Genomic DNA, 14,653 nt, shown 5'->3' with positions numbered 1-14,653 from the left:
TTTTGTTTTTTGGCTGCAGCAGCAGCAGCAAGGCCCACAGGGCTGGCTAGCTGGCTAGCCAGCAAGCAGGTAGCAATGAAAGTAGGAATCTTTCTTTTTAACCCTGTAAGGGGGTGGTGCACTGTACCCGAAGATACTGCCATATCGGGTCAATGCATAGGGCGACGGAAGCAAGCTTCGAAATCGGCCCCCGTTCTCAAAAATCCATTTAATATATGGTCCCCAGATAGGGGACGTATCAGATATTAAACTGATAAGAACAGATACTACACTTGATCTTAGCCAAAAGGCCGAGAAGCGATAACCGTGAAAGGGGCGGGCCCAACAAGGTCCCCTTCATGGGCACTATCACTGCTTGCTGTCAGGGAGGCTGCCAGACAATTTTCCATGCACACTCTGGGCTGGGGGGCAGTCAACCACCAGTACACACAGCAGAACCTAAACCCATACCATTATTGCTAAGCAGCAAGACAGGGGCCCATTGCACTCCCACGGGGCCTTTTTAAATGCAATCCATAACCCGGATTTGCCAGGAACCCTTCTTACTCCTCCTACTTGCATGTGACACTGGGCTTAGGATCTGCATAGGAAACACACACACAAGCACACACCTACCTTTGTTGCCTGCAGATGCCTCCTTGGCTGTCCCCAAACGGTATCAAACCAACACCCACGGGAAGCTGTAAGCATAGAGGACATGCCTGCACCCCATTGGACTTACCTGTGTGGGTTAAATCCGGGTTATTTGACAACCTATGGCGGTGATGGTTCTGCTCAGGCAGAGCAGTGCTGATGCTCCTCATAAAGCTGTCGCTGCTGTGAAGGTTCTAGGTGACATCACAAATCCCTATGGTTACATACACAACAAAGCTGGGTTGTTGTTGTTTACACTCTGCAAGGCCTGTGGAAGTGAGTGACATCATAGCACTGTAGTTCTGAGGGTTCTAGATGGATGCAACAATCTCCTGTTGCTTCTATGAAGGCCATAATAGACGACATCACCAAACAGCTCCATAGTCACATACACAGCAAAGGAGAGATGTTGTTTACACCTAGTGATGTCAGTGGTATTGAGTGACATCACAGCACAGTGCTAAGGCTCCTGGGCCTGGACACAGCAGCGGCTGCAATATCTCAACGGAGAATACGTTTATATATATGTGTGTGTGTGCGCGTATATATATATATATATATATATATATATATATATATATATATATATATATATTTCTCCGCCGAAATCACTTTTAAACCCATTTCCACCTTTTTTTCCCTTCTCTTCCTCTTACTTTTTTTTCAAGTTTTTTTACGTTTTTCTCCTTTTCGCCTCTTTTCTGGGCGTATTATTCTTCTTTTTCTTCTTTTTTTTCGTCTAATGCATACCCCATCAGTGCAGCAATGCTTATTCAATACCGCCAGCAGATGGAGACACTGGGGGATAATTTTCTAAGGATTTATACTGATTTTTCCTGTCTGAATTTGTCGCACAGAAAGTTGCAGGCCAAATATGTGTGACATTTCTGCGACTTTAGCTTCTAGAGCATTTTTACAACATTATACATAGGTGCTGAATACATAAAAAGCGACTGTTCAGCGACAGACAAGTCGCATCGGCTGAAAGTAGGCCAGAATGTCAGTCCATGTTGGAGCAGGTTTAGATACAGTCTAAAGTATAGATCTCAAAGTCTGTGCACAGAATTTAGCAAGGGCCTCGCACCTTCTGATGCATCAGGTAGGTGCACAATAGCATAGCCTAACCCTCTGTACTTTGGTCTATATTGATGCGGGACATAGACAGCCAGCTGATGACCAATCCATTAGTGCAATGGATGGCTGGAAGCATTTGTCTTTGCCTTTGCAATACCACAGAAGCAATGCATGGTCAATGTACAGCAATGACACACCTGTGTGAACAGCCAGGAGACCCCCCCCATGTTATGTTACATAGTTACATAGTTAGTACGGTCGAAAAAAGACATATGTCCATCAAGTTCAACCAGGGAATTAAGGGGTAGGGGTGTGGCGCGATATTGGGGAAGGGATGAGATTTTATATTTCTTCATAAGCATTAATCTTATTTTGTCAATTAGGAACATTCAGCACCCACCCGCTATCAAGGCAGCTGCCTATCATGTCATGCCCTACCTGCACAGGTGTGCTGGCTACTCAAATGATCCAATTAAGGAGGCCATTTAGTCAGCAGCAGCAGAAGTCCTGTGCCTGGACGCTCCAACAGCGGCCAGACACAAGCAGAAGCAGAAGCAGCAGAAGCAGCAGCAGCACCACCTTTTGTTTTTTGGCTGCAGCAGCAGCAGCAAGGCCCACAGGGCTGGCTAGCTGGCTAGCCAGCAAGCAGGTAGCAATGAAAGTAGGAATCTTTCTTTTTAACCCTGTAAGGGGGTGGTGCACTGTACCCGAAGATACTGCCATATCGGGTCAATGCATAGGGCGACGGAAGCAAGCTTCGAAATCGGCCCCCGTTCTCAAAAATCCATTTAATATATGGTCCCCAGATAGGGGACGTATCAGATATTAAACTGATAAGAACAGATACTACACTTGATCTTAGCCAAAAGGCCGAGAAGCGATAACCGTGAAAGGGGCGGGCCCAACAAGGTCCCCTTCATGGGCACTATCACTGCTTGCTGTCAGGGAGGCTGCCAGACAATTTTCCATGCACACTCTGGGCTGGGGGGCAGTCAACCACCAGTACACACAGCAGAACCTAAACCCATACCATTATTGCTAAGCAGCAAGACAGGGGCCCATTGCACTCCCACGGGGCCTTTTTAAATGCAATCCATAACCCGGATTTGCCAGGAACCCTTCTTACTCCTCCTACTTGCATGTGACACTGGGCTTAGGATCTGCATAGGAAACACACACACAAGCACACACCTACCTTTGTTGCCTGCAGATGCCTCCTTGGCTGTCCCCAAACGGTATCAAACCAACACCCACGGGAAGCTGTAAGCATAGAGGACATGCCTGCACCCCATTGGACTTACCTGTGTGGGTTAAATCCGGGTTATTTGACAACCTATGGCGGTGATGGTTCTGCTCAGGCAGAGCAGTGCTGATGCTCCTCATAAAGCTGTCGCTGCTGTGAAGGTTCTAGGTGACATCACAAATCCCTATGGTTACATACACAACAAAGCTGGGTTGTTGTTGTTTACACTCTGCAAGGCCTGTGGAAGTGAGTGACATCATAGCACTGTAGTTCTGAGGGTTCTAGATGGATGCAACAATCTCCTGTTGCTTCTATGAAGGCCATAATAGACGACATCACCAAACAGCTCCATAGTCACATACACAGCAAAGGAGAGATGTTGTTTACACCTAGTGATGTCAGTGGTATTGAGTGACATCACAGCACAGTGCTAAGGCTCCTGGGCCTGGACACAGCAGCGGCTGCAATATCTCAACGGAGAATACGTTTATATATATGTGTGTGTGTGCGCGTATATATATATATATATATATATATATATATATATATATATATATTTCTCCGCCGAAATCACTTTTAAACCCATTTCCACCTTTTTTTCCCTTCTCTTCCTCTTACTTTTTTTTCACGTTTTTTTACGTTTTTCTCCTTTTCGCCTCTTTTCTGGGCGTATTATTCTTCTTTTTCTTCTTTTTTTTCGTCTAATGCATACCCCATCAGTGCAGCAATGCTTATTCAATACCGCCAGCAGATGGAGACACTGGGGGATAATTTTCTAAGGATTTATACTGATTTTTCCTGTCTGAATTTGTCGCACAGAAAGTTGCAGGCCAAATATGTGTGACATTTCTGCGACTTTAGCTTCTAGAGCATTTTTACAACATTATACATAGGTGCTGAATACATAAAAAGCGACTGTTCAGCGACAGACAAGTCGCATCGGCTGAAAGTAGGCCAGAATGTCAGTCCATGTTGGAGCAGGTTTAGATACAGTCTAAAGTATAGATCTCAAAGTCTGTGCACAGAATTTAGCAAGGGCCTCGCACCTTCTGATGCATCAGGTAGGTGCACAATAGCATAGCCTAACCCTCTGTACTTTGGTCTATATTGATGCGGGACATAGACAGCCAGCTGATGACCAATCCATTAGTGCAATGGATGGCTGGAAGCATTTGTCTTTGCCTTTGCAATACCACAGAAGCAATGCATGGTCAATGTACAGCAATGACACACCTGTGTGAACAGCCAGGAGACCCCCCCCCATGTTATGTTACATAGTTACATAGTTAGTACGGTCGAAAAAAGACATATGTCCATCAAGTTCAACCAGGGAATTAAGGGGTAGGGGTGTGGCGCGATATTGGGGAAGGGATGAGATTTTATATTTCTTCATAAGCATTAATCTTATTTTGTCAATTAGGAACATTCAGCACCCACCCGCTATCAAGGCAGCTGCCTATCATGTCATGCCCTACCTGCACAGGTGTGCTGGCTACTCAAATGATCCAATTAAGGAGGCCATTTAGTCAGCAGCAGCAGAAGTCCTGTGCCTGGACGCTCCAACAGCGGCCAGACACAAGCAGAAGCAGAAGCAGCAGAAGCAGCAGCAGCACCACCTTTTGTTTTTTGGCTGCAGCAGCAGCAGCAAGGCCCACAGGGCTGGCTAGCTGGCTAGCCAGCAAGCAGGTAGCAATGAAAGTAGGAATCTTTCTTTTTAACCCTGTAAGGGGGTGGTGCACTGTACCCGAAGATACTGCCATATCGGGTCAATGCATAGGGCGACGGAAGCAAGCTTCGAAATCGGCCCCCGTTCTCAAAAATCCATTTAATATATGGTCCCCAGATAGGGGACGTATCAGATATTAAACTGATAAGAACAGATACTACACTTGATCTTAGCCAAAAGGCCGAGAAGCGATAACCGTGAAAGGGGCGGGCCCAACAAGGTCCCCTTCATGGGCACTATCACTGCTTGCTGTCAGGGAGGCTGCCAGACAATTTTCCATGCACACTCTGGGCTGGGGGGCAGTCAACCACCAGTACACACAGCAGAACCTAAACCCATACCATTATTGCTAAGCAGCAAGACAGGGGCCCATTGCACTCCCACGGGGCCTTTTTAAATGCAATCCATAACCCGGATTTGCCAGGAACCCTTCTTACTCCTCCTACTTGCATGTGACACTGGGCTTAGGATCTGCATAGGAAACACACACACAAGCACACACCTACCTTTGTTGCCTGCAGATGCCTCCTTGGCTGTCCCCAAACGGTATCAAACCAACACCCACGGGAAGCTGTAAGCATAGAGGACATGCCTGCACCCCATTGGACTTACCTGTGTGGGTTAAATCCGGGTTATTTGACAACCTATGGCGGTGATGGTTCTGCTCAGGCAGAGCAGTGCTGATGCTCCTCATAAAGCTGTCGCTGCTGTGAAGGTTCTAGGTGACATCACAAATCCCTATGGTTACATACACAACAAAGCTGGGTTGTTGTTGTTTACACTCTGCAAGGCCTGTGGAAGTGAGTGACATCATAGCACTGTAGTTCTGAGGGTTCTAGATGGATGCAACAATCTCCTGTTGCTTCTATGAAGGCCATAATAGACGACATCACCAAACAGCTCCATAGTCACATACACAGCAAAGGAGAGATGTTGTTTACACCTAGTGATGTCAGTGGTATTGAGTGACATCACAGCACAGTGCTAAGGCTCCTGGGCCTGGACACAGCAGCGGCTGCAATATCTCAACGGAGAATACGTTTATATATATGTGTGTGTGTGCGCGTATATATATATATATATATATATATATATATATATATATATTTCTCCGCCGAAATCACTTTTAAACCCATTTCCACCTTTTTTTCCCTTCTCTTCCTCTTACTTTTTTTTCAAGTTTTTTTACGTTTTTCTCCTTTTCGCCTCTTTTCTGGGCGTATTATTCTTCTTTTTCTTCTTTTTTTTCGTCTAATGCATACCCCATCAGTGCAGCAATGCTTATTCAATACCGCCAGCAGATGGAGACACTGGGGGATAATTTTCTAAGGATTTATACTGATTTTTCCTGTCTGAATTTGTCGCACAGAAAGTTGCAGGCCAAATATGTGTGACATTTCTGCGACTTTAGCTTCTAGAGCATTTTTACAACATTATACATAGGTGCTGAATACATAAAAAGCGACTGTTCAGCGACAGACAAGTCGCATCGGCTGAAAGTAGGCCAGAATGTCAGTCCATGTTGGAGCAGGTTTAGATACAGTCTAAAGTATAGATCTCAAAGTCTGTGCACAGAATTTAGCAAGGGCCTCGCACCTTCTGATGCATCAGGTAGGTGCACAATAGCATAGCCTAACCCTCTGTACTTTGGTCTATATTGATGCGGGACATAGACAGCCAGCTGATGACCAATCCATTAGTGCAATGGATGGCTGGAAGCATTTGTCTTTGCCTTTGCAATACCACAGAAGCAATGCATGGTCAATGTACAGCAATGACACACCTGTGTGAACAGCCAGGAGACCCCCCCCATGTTATGTTACATAGTTACATAGTTAGTACGGTCGAAAAAAGACATATGTCCATCAAGTTCAACCAGGGAATTAAGGGGTAGGGGTGTGGCGCGATATTGGGGAAGGGATGAGATTTTATATTTCTTCATAAGCATTAATCTTATTTTGTCAATTAGGAACATTCAGCACCCACCCGCTATCAAGGCAGCTGCCTATCATGTCATGCCCTACCTGCACAGGTGTGCTGGCTACTCAAATGATCCAATTAAGGAGGCCATTTAGTCAGCAGCAGCAGAAGTCCTGTGCCTGGACGCTCCAACAGCGGCCAGACACAAGCAGAAGCAGAAGCAGCAGAAGCAGCAGCAGCACCACCTTTTGTTTTTTGGCTGCAGCAGCAGCAGCAAGGCCCACAGGGCTGGCTAGCTGGCTAGCCAGCAAGCAGGTAGCAATGAAAGTAGGAATCTTTCTTTTTAACCCTGTAAGGGGGTGGTGCACTGTACCCGAAGATACTGCCATATCGGGTCAATGCATAGGGCGACGGAAGCAAGCTTCGAAATCGGCCCCCGTTCTCAAAAATCCATTTAATATATGGTCCCCAGATAGGGGACGTATCAGATATTAAACTGATAAGAACAGATACTACACTTGATCTTAGCCAAAAGGCCGAGAAGCGATAACCGTGAAAGGGGCGGGCCCAACAAGGTCCCCTTCATGGGCACTATCACTGCTTGCTGTCAGGGAGGCTGCCAGACAATTTTCCATGCACACTCTGGGCTGGGGGGCAGTCAACCACCAGTACACACAGCAGAACCTAAACCCATACCATTATTGCTAAGCAGCAAGACAGGGGCCCATTGCACTCCCACGGGGCCTTTTTAAATGCAATCCATAACCCGGATTTGCCAGGAACCCTTCTTACTCCTCCTACTTGCATGTGACACTGGGCTTAGGATCTGCATAGGAAACACACACACAAGCACACACCTACCTTTGTTGCCTGCAGATGCCTCCTTGGCTGTCCCCAAACGGTATCAAACCAACACCCACGGGAAGCTGTAAGCATAGAGGACATGCCTGCACCCCATTGGACTTACCTGTGTGGGTTAAATCCGGGTTATTTGACAACCTATGGCGGTGATGGTTCTGCTCAGGCAGAGCAGTGCTGATGCTCCTCATAAAGCTGTCGCTGCTGTGAAGGTTCTAGGTGACATCACAAATCCCTATGGTTACATACACAACAAAGCTGGGTTGTTGTTGTTTACACTCTGCAAGGCCTGTGGAAGTGAGTGACATCATAGCACTGTAGTTCTGAGGGTTCTAGATGGATGCAACAATCTCCTGTTGCTTCTATGAAGGCCATAATAGACGACATCACCAAACAGCTCCATAGTCACATACACAGCAAAGGAGAGATGTTGTTTACACCTAGTGATGTCAGTGGTATTGAGTGACATCACAGCACAGTGCTAAGGCTCCTGGGCCTGGACACAGCAGCGGCTGCAATATCTCAACGGAGAATACGTTTATATATATGTGTGTGTGTGCGCGTATATATATATATATATATATATATATATATATATATATATATTTCTCCGCCGAAATCACTTTTAAACCCATTTCCACCTTTTTTTCCCTTCTCTTCCTCTTACTTTTTTTTCACGTTTTTTTACGTTTTTCTCCTTTTCGCCTCTTTTCTGGGCGTATTATTCTTCTTTTTCTTCTTTTTTTTCGTCTAATGCATACCCCATCAGTGCAGCAATGCTTATTCAATACCGCCAGCAGATGGAGACACTGGGGGATAATTTTCTAAGGATTTATACTGATTTTTCCTGTCTGAATTTGTCGCACAGAAAGTTGCAGGCCAAATATGTGTGACATTTCTGCGACTTTAGCTTTTAGAGCATTTTTACAACATTATACATAGGTGCTGAATACATAAAAAGCGACTGTTCAGCGACAGACAAGTCGCATCGGCTGAAAGTAGGCCAGAATGTCAGTCCATGTTGGAGCAGGTTTAGATACAGTCTAAAGTATAGATCTCAAAGTCTGTGCACAGAATTTAGCAAGGGCCTCGCACCTTCTGATGCATCAGGTAGGTGCACAATAGCATAGCCTAACCCTCTGTACTTTGGTCTATATTGATGCGGGACATAGACAGCCAGCTGATGACCAATCCATTAGTGCAATGGATGGCTGGAAGCATTTGTCTTTGCCTTTGCAATACCACAGAAGCAATGCATGGTCAATGTACAGCAATGACACACCTGTGTGAACAGCCAGGAGACCCCCCCCATGTTATGTTACATAGTTACATAGTTAGTACGGTCGAAAAAAGACATATGTCCATCAAGTTCAACCAGGGAATTAAGGGGTAGGGGTGTGGCGCGATATTGGGGAAGGGATGAGATTTTATATTTCTTCATAAGCATTAATCTTATTTTGTCAATTAGGAACATTCAGCACCCACCCGCTATCAAGGCAGCTGCCTATCATGTCATGCCCTACCTGCACAGGTGTGCTGGCTACTCAAATGATCCAATTAAGGAGGCCATTTAGTCAGCAGCAGCAGAAGTCCTGTGCCTGGACGCTCCAACAGCGGCCAGACACAAGCAGAAGCAGAAGCAGCAGAAGCAGCAGCAGCACCACCTTTTGTTTTTTGGCTGCAGCAGCAGCAGCAAGGCCCACAGGGCTGGCTAGCTGGCTAGCCAGCAAGCAGGTAGCAATGAAAGTAGGAATCTTTCTTTTTAACCCTGTAAGGGGGTGGTGCACTGTACCCGAAGATACTGCCATATCGGGTCAATGCATAGGGCGACGGAAGCAAGCTTCGAAATCGGCCCCCGTTCTCAAAAATCCATTTAATATATGGTCCCCAGATAGGGGACGTATCAGATATTAAACTGATAAGAACAGATACTACACTTGATCTTAGCCAAAAGGCCGAGAAGCGATAACCGTGAAAGGGGCGGGCCCAACAAGGTCCCCTTCATGGGCACTATCACTGCTTGCTGTCAGGGAGGCTGCCAGACAATTTTCCATGCACACTCTGGGCTGGGGGGCAGTCAACCACCAGTACACACAGCAGAACCTAAACCCATACCATTATTGCTAAGCAGCAAGACAGGGGCCCATTGCACTCCCACGGGGCCTTTTTAAATGCAATCCATAACCCGGATTTGCCAGGAACCCTTCTTACTCCTCCTACTTGCATGTGACACTGGGCTTAGGATCTGCATAGGAAACACACACACAAGCACACACCTACCTTTGTTGCCTGCAGATGCCTCCTTGGCTGTCCCCAAACGGTATCAAACCAACACCCACGGGAAGCTGTAAGCATAGAGGACATGCCTGCACCCCATTGGACTTACCTGTGTGGGTTAAATCCGGGTTATTTGACAACCTATGGCGGTGATGGTTCTGCTCAGGCAGAGCAGTGCTGATGCTCCTCATAAAGCTGTCGCTGCTGTGAAGGTTCTAGGTGACATCACAAATCCCTATGGTTACATACACAACAAAGCTGGGTTGTTGTTGTTTACACTCTGCAAGGCCTGTGGAAGTGAGTGACATCATAGCACTGTAGTTCTGAGGGTTCTAGATGGATGCAACAATCTCCTGTTGCTTCTATGAAGGCCATAATAGACGACATCACCAAACAGCTCCATAGTCACATACACAGCAAAGGAGAGATGTTGTTTACACCTAGTGATGTCAGTGGTATTGAGTGACATCACAGCACAGTGCTAAGGCTCCTGGGCCTGGACACAGCAGTGGCTGCAATATCTCAACGGAGAATACGTTTATATATATGTGTGTGTGTGCGCGTATATATATATATATATATATATATATATATATATATATATATATTTCTCCGCCGAAATCACTTTTAAACCCATTTCCACCTTTTTTTCCCTTCTCTTCCTCTTACTTTTTTTTCAAGTTTTTTTACGTTTTTCTCCTTTTCGCCTCTTTTCTGGGCGTATTATTCTTCTTTTTCTTCTTTTTTTTCGTCTAATGCATACCCCATCAGTGCAGCAATGCTTATTCAATACCGCCAGCAGATGGAGACACTGGGGGATAATTTTCTAAGGATTTATACTGATTTTTCCTGTCTGAATTTGTCGCACAGAAAGTTGCAGGCCAAATATGTGTGACATTTCTGCGACTTTAGCTTCTAGAGCATTTTTACAACATTATACATAGGTGCTGAATACATAAAAAGCGACTGTTCAGCGACAGACAAGTCGCATCGGCTGAAAGTAGGCCAGAATGTCAGTCCATGTTGGAGCAGGTTTAGATACAGTCTAAAGTATAGATCTCAAAGTCTGTGCACAGAATTTAGCAAGGGCCTCGCACCTTCTGATGCATCAGGTAGGTGCACAATAGCATAGCCTAACCCTCTGTACTTTGGTCTATATTGATGCGGGACATAGACAGCCAGCTGATGACCAATCCATTAGTGCAATGGATGGCTGGAAGCATTTGTCTTTGCCTTTGCAATACCACAGAAGCAATGCATGGTCAATGTACAGCAATGACACACCTGTGTGAACAGCCAGGAGACCCCCCCCATGTTATGTTACATAGTTACATAGTAAGTACGGTCGAAAAAAGACATATGTCCATCAAGTTCAACCAGGGAATTAAGGGGTAGGGGTGTGGCGCGATATTGGGGAAGGGATGAGATTTTATATTTCTTCATAAGCATTAATCTTATTTTGTCAATTAGGAACATTCAGCACCCACCCGCTATCAAGGCAGCTGCCTATCATGTCATGCCCTACCTGCACAGGTGTGCTGGCTACTCAAATGATCCAATTAAGGAGGCCATTTAGTCAGCAGCAGCAGAAGTCCTGTGCCTGGACGCTCCAACAGCGGCCAGACACAAGCAGAAGCAGAAGCAGCAGAAGCAGCAGCAGCACCACCTTTTGTTTTTTGGCTGCAGCAGCAGCAGCAAGGCCCACAGGGCTGGCTAGCTGGCTAGCCAGCAAGCAGGTAGCAATGAAAGTAGGAATCTTTCTTTTTAACCCTGTAAGGGGGTGGTGCACTGTACCCGAAGATACTGCCATATCGGGTCAATGCATAGGGCGACGGAAGCAAGCTTCGAAATCGGCCCCCGTTCTCAAAAATCCATTTAATATATGGTCCCCAGATAGGGGACGTATCAGATATTAAACTGATAAGAACAGATACTACACTTGATCTTAGCCAAAAGGCCGAGAAGCGATAACCGTGAAAGGGGCGGGCCCAACAAGGTCCCCTTCATGGGCACTATCACTGCTTGCTGTCAGGGAGGCTGCCAGACAATTTTCCATGCACACTCTGGGCTGGGGGGCAGTCAACCACCAGTACACACAGCAGAACCTAAACCCATACCATTATTGCTAAGCAGCAAGACAGGGGCCCATTGCACTCCCACGGGGCCTTTTTAAATGCAATCCATAACCCGGATTTGCCAGGAACCCTTCTTACTCCTCCTACTTGCATGTGACACTGGGCTTAGGATCTGCATAGGAAACACACACACAAGCACACACCTACCTTTGTTGCCTGCAGATGCCTCCTTGGCTGTCCCCAAACGGTATCAAACCAACACCCACGGGAAGCTGTAAGCATAGAGGACATGCCTGCACCCCATTGGACTTACCTGTGTGGGTTAAATCCGGGTTATTTGACAACCTATGGCGGTGATGGTTCTGCTCAGGCAGAGCAGTGCTGATGCTCCTCATAAAGCTGTCGCTGCTGTGAAGGTTCTAGGTGACATCACAAATCCCTATGGTTACATACACAACAAAGCTGGGTTGTTGTTGTTTACACTCTGCAAGGCCTGTGGAAGTGAGTGACATCATAGCACTGTAGTTCTGAGGGTTCTAGATGGATGCAACAATCTCCTGTTGCTTCTATGAAGGCCATAATAGACGACATCACCAAACAGCTCCACAGTCACATACACAGCAAAGGAGAGATGTTGTTTACACCTAGTGATGTCAGTGGTATTGAGTGACATCACAGCACAGTGCTAAGGCTCCTGGGCCTGGACACAGCAGCGGCTGCAATATCTCAACGGAGAATACGTTTATATATATGTGTGTGTGTGCGCGTATATATATATATATATATATATATATATATATATATTTCTCCGCCGAAATCACTTTTAAACCCATTTCCACCTTTTTTTCCCTTCTCTTCCTCTTACTTTTTTTTCACGTTTTTTTACGTTTTTCTCCTTTTCGCCTCTTTTCTGGGCGTATTATTCTTCTTTTTCTTCTTTTTTTTCGTCTAATGCATACCCCATCAGTGCAGCAATGCTTATTCAATACCGCCAGCAGATGGAGACACTGGGGGATAATTTTCTAAGGATTTATACTGATTTTTCCTGTCTGAATTTGTCGCACAGAAAGTTGCAGGCCAAATATGTGTGACATTTCTGCGACTTTAGCTTCTAGAGCATTTTTACAACATTATACATAGGTGCTGAATACATAAAAAGCGACTGTTCAGCGACAGACAAGTCGCATCGGCTGAAAGTAGGCCAGAATGTCAGTCCATGTTGGAGCAGGTTTAGATACAGTCTAAAGTATAGATCTCAAAGTCTGTGCACAGAATTTAGCAAGGGCCTCGCACCTTCTGATGCATCAGGTAGGTGCACAATAGCATAGCCTAACCCTCTGTACTTTGGTCTATATTGATGCGGGACATAGACAGCCAGCTGATGACCAATCCATTAGTGCAATGGATGGCTGGAAGCATTTGTCTTTGCCTTTGCAATACCACAGAAGCAATGCATGGTCAATGTACAGCAATGACACACCTGTGTGAACAGCCAGGAGACCCCCCCCATGTTATGTTACATAGTTACATAGTTAGTACGGTCGAAAAAAGACATATGTCCATCAAGTTCAACCAGGGAATTAAGGGGTAGGGGTGTGGCGCGATATTGGGGAAGGGATGAGATTTTATATTTCTTCATAAGCATTAATCTTATTTTGTCAATTAGGAACATTCAGCACCCACCCGCTATCAAGGCAGCTGCCTATCATGTCATGCCCTACCTGCACAGGTGTGCTGGCTACTCAAATGATCCAATTAAGGAGGCCATTTAGTCAGCAGCAGCAGAAGTCCTGTGCCTGGACGCTCCAACAGCGGCCAGACACAAGCAGAAGCAGAAGCAGCAGAAGCAGCAGCAGCACCACCTTTTGTTTTTTGGCTGCAGCAGCAGCAGCAAGGCCCACAGGGCTGGCTAGCTGGCTAGCCAGCAAGCAGGTAGCAATGAAAGTAGGAATCTTTCTTTTTAACCCTGTAAGGGGGTGGTGCACTGTACCCGAAGATACTGCCATATCGGGTCAATGCATAGGGCGACGGAAGCAAGCTTCGAAATCGGCCCCCGTTCTCAAAAATCCATTTAATATATGGTCCCCAGATAGGGGACGTATCAGATATTAAACTGATAAGAACAGATACTACACTTGATCTTAGCCAAAAGGCCGAGAAGCGATAACCGTGAAAGGGGCGGGCCCAACAAGGTCCCCTTCATGGGCACTATCACTGCTTGCTGTCAGGGAGGCTGCCAGACAATTTTCCATGCACACTCTGGGCTGGGGGGCAGTCAACCACCAGTACACACAGCAGAACCTAAACCCATACCATTATTGCTAAGCAGCAAGACAGGGGCCCATTGCACTCCCACGGGGCCTTTTTAAATGCAATCCATAACCCGGATTTGCCAGGAACCCTTCTTACTCCTCCTACTTGCATGTGACACTGGGCTTAGGATCTGCATAGGAAACACACACACAAGCACACACCTACCTTTGTTGCCTGCAGATGCCTCCTTGGCTGTCCCCAAACGGTATCAAACCAACACCCACGGGAAGCTGTAAGCATAGAGGACATGCCTGCACCCCATTGGACTTACCTGTGTGGGTTAAATCCGGGTTATTTGACAACCTATGGCGGTGATGGTTCTGCTCAGGCAGAGCAGTGCTGATGCTCCTCATAAAGCTGTCGCTGCTGTGAAGGTTCTAGGTGACATCACAAATCCCTATGGTTACATACACAACAAAGCTGGGTTGTTGTTGTTTACACTCTGCAAGGCCTGTGGAAGTGAGTGACATCATAGCACTGTAGTTCTGAGGGTTCTAGATGGATGCAACAATCTCCTGTTGCTTCTATGAAGGC

The 14,653-nt window shown here is 46.2% G+C and overlaps 7 non-coding genes across 7 annotated transcripts; all 7 read right to left on the bottom strand.

Annotated features, from left to right (window-relative positions):
* Positions 1-111: 111 nt before the first annotated feature.
* LOC130306082 (U2 spliceosomal RNA) lies at positions 112-302 on the bottom strand. Its single transcript, XR_008855480.1, has one exon. It is a non-coding gene; the product is annotated as a U2 spliceosomal RNA (small nuclear RNA).
* Positions 303-2,398: 2,096 nt separating this feature from the next.
* LOC130306081 (U2 spliceosomal RNA) lies at positions 2,399-2,589 on the bottom strand. The gene has a single exon (XR_008855479.1). It is a non-coding gene; the product is annotated as a U2 spliceosomal RNA (small nuclear RNA).
* Positions 2,590-4,678: 2,089 nt separating this feature from the next.
* Positions 4,679-4,869, bottom strand: LOC130306079 (U2 spliceosomal RNA). Its single transcript, XR_008855478.1, has one exon. It is a non-coding gene; the product is annotated as a U2 spliceosomal RNA (small nuclear RNA).
* A 2,084-nt stretch (positions 4,870-6,953) lies between these two features.
* LOC130306078 (U2 spliceosomal RNA) lies at positions 6,954-7,144 on the bottom strand. The gene has a single exon (XR_008855477.1). It is a non-coding gene; the product is annotated as a U2 spliceosomal RNA (small nuclear RNA).
* A 2,086-nt stretch (positions 7,145-9,230) lies between these two features.
* Positions 9,231-9,421, bottom strand: LOC130306077 (U2 spliceosomal RNA). Its single transcript, XR_008855476.1, has one exon. It is a non-coding gene; the product is annotated as a U2 spliceosomal RNA (small nuclear RNA).
* A 2,088-nt stretch (positions 9,422-11,509) lies between these two features.
* LOC130306076 (U2 spliceosomal RNA) lies at positions 11,510-11,700 on the bottom strand. Its single transcript, XR_008855475.1, has one exon. It is a non-coding gene; the product is annotated as a U2 spliceosomal RNA (small nuclear RNA).
* Positions 11,701-13,780: 2,080 nt separating this feature from the next.
* LOC130306075 (U2 spliceosomal RNA) lies at positions 13,781-13,971 on the bottom strand. Its single transcript, XR_008855474.1, has one exon. It is a non-coding gene; the product is annotated as a U2 spliceosomal RNA (small nuclear RNA).
* Between the last annotated feature and the right edge of the window lie 682 nt (positions 13,972-14,653).

This window comes from Hyla sarda, unplaced genomic scaffold (assembly GCF_029499605.1).
Source record: "Hyla sarda isolate aHylSar1 unplaced genomic scaffold, aHylSar1.hap1 scaffold_1355, whole genome shotgun sequence".
Classification (NCBI taxonomy): Eukaryota; Metazoa; Chordata; class Amphibia; order Anura; family Hylidae; genus Hyla; species Hyla sarda.
The sequence above is the reverse complement of the archived record's forward strand: the minus strand, read 5'-3'. Positions and strand labels throughout refer to the sequence as shown.